The sequence below is a fragment of the Myotis davidii genome, unplaced genomic scaffold (genome assembly GCF_000327345.1).
Source record: "Myotis davidii unplaced genomic scaffold, ASM32734v1 scaffold32, whole genome shotgun sequence".
In the NCBI taxonomy this organism is placed as follows: domain Eukaryota; kingdom Metazoa; phylum Chordata; class Mammalia; order Chiroptera; family Vespertilionidae; genus Myotis; species Myotis davidii.
This window is the reverse complement of record NW_006286587.1, coordinates 60,704-62,534: the sequence shown is the minus strand read 5'-3', so window position 1 is coordinate 62,534 and position 1,831 is coordinate 60,704.

Genomic DNA, 1,831 nt, shown 5'->3' with positions numbered 1-1,831 from the left:
AATTTGCCCTTTCTCTATAATAGAAGTGTCAGAGATGAGAGAAAAGTAGTAAAATGTATAGGAAAATCTCCCTCCTGTCAGAGTCTGGGGAGTTCCGCAGGACCCAGAGTCAAGTCCCTGTCCACCCACACGCACCTCAAAATCATGCGAGACCCAGACCTGGCCAGCCCTATCCCCGTCAAGCCCCACAGGGCAGGGGGGTGGGGAGAGCACAGCCTCAGGATCCCCAGCCCAGCCTCAAGTCCCCTGGCTCTGGAGCAAGGGCGTGAGGGCGCGAGGGCACGAGGGCATGAGAGCATGAGGACGCGAGGGCATGATGACCATTTGCATATTAGCTCTTTATTATATAGGATTATATTTCTTAAACTATACTTTACATCCCCATGACTATTTTGTAACTACCAATGTATACTTCTTAATTCCTTCACCCTTTCACTCAGTCCCCTGACCCTGTCCCATTTGGCAACCATCAGTTTGTTCTTTTTCTTCCACAAAGATTATTTACCCAGCGCTCAATGATTGGTGCTGCCACCTTTGCCATATATCATGTTTCCGTAAAGATGTGGTTTTCTTTGTGAGGTTTCTGTTGCTTTGAGCTGCTTGCCTGTCTCTCTGTCAGAATAGCCCTGTCTTAATTACGGAAGCTTTATAATAATGTTGGACCTCTTTGGGGAAAGTCTTCCTACCTTTTCTTGTCAGGCTATTCTTGACCCAAATGCATTTTAGAATGACTTTGTCAAGTTTCACCAAAAAGTCCTTTTAGAAACATTATATAATTGCATTGAATTTATATAATATTAATTCAGGCAAACTGATATGTCTTCAATATTGAGTTTTCCCATTCATGGATATAATATATCTCTATTTATTTAGGTTTTTAAAAGACTTTTACAATTTCATGTGTTCCCCCCCCCAATAATGTTTTTATGCATCTCTAATTAGAGCTATCTCTAACACTTTCTAGTTTATAGAATCTTTTAAAAGCATAATTACTATTTTTAGTGGTTTTAGACTACTCTTTAGGATGGTAATTGATTTTGATCATCATTTTTACAACCAACACTTATAAAAGTCTTACTAATTAAAATAGTACTAGAGGCCCAGTGCATGAAATTTGTGCACACGAGGGGGAGCTTCAACTCGGCCTGCACCCTCTCCAACCCAGGACCCCTCAAGGGATGTCCCTCTCGAAATCCGGGACCACTGGCTCCTAACCGCTCACCTGCCTACCTGCCTGATTGCCCCTAACTGCCTCTGCCTGCTGGCATGATTGCCCCCTAACTGCTCCCTGACCAGCCTGATTGCCCCCTAAGCCCCTAACTGCTCTCTCCTGCTGGCCTGATCTCCCCTAACCACCTCTGCCTTGGCCCCCGCCACCATGGACTTTGTCCAGAGGACGTCTGGAAGAAGGCCCGGTCTGATTAGCATATTGCCCTTTTATTGTATAGATGGGCATTCTTTTATGTTTAACTCTTTTTTAAAAAAATATTTTTTATTGATTTCAGAGAGGAAGGGAGAGGGAGGGAGAGATAGAAACATCAATGATGAGAGAGAATCACTGATCAGCTGCCTCCTGCATAATCAGGGATGGAGCCCACAATCCAGGCATGTGCCCTGACAGGGAATCAAACTGTGACCTCCTGATTCATGGGTCGACACTCTTACCACTGAGCCCCCGTGGCTGAGCTTTGTTTAACTCTTACAACATTAATCTAGTTATCTAGAGTTGGTTTCTACCTTTATCAAAGTCACATATGCACATGGTTCTGCAAAGTTCTACATGTAAAAACTGGAGTCTCCCTAACCTCCCACGATTTTCTGTCTCTGAGAG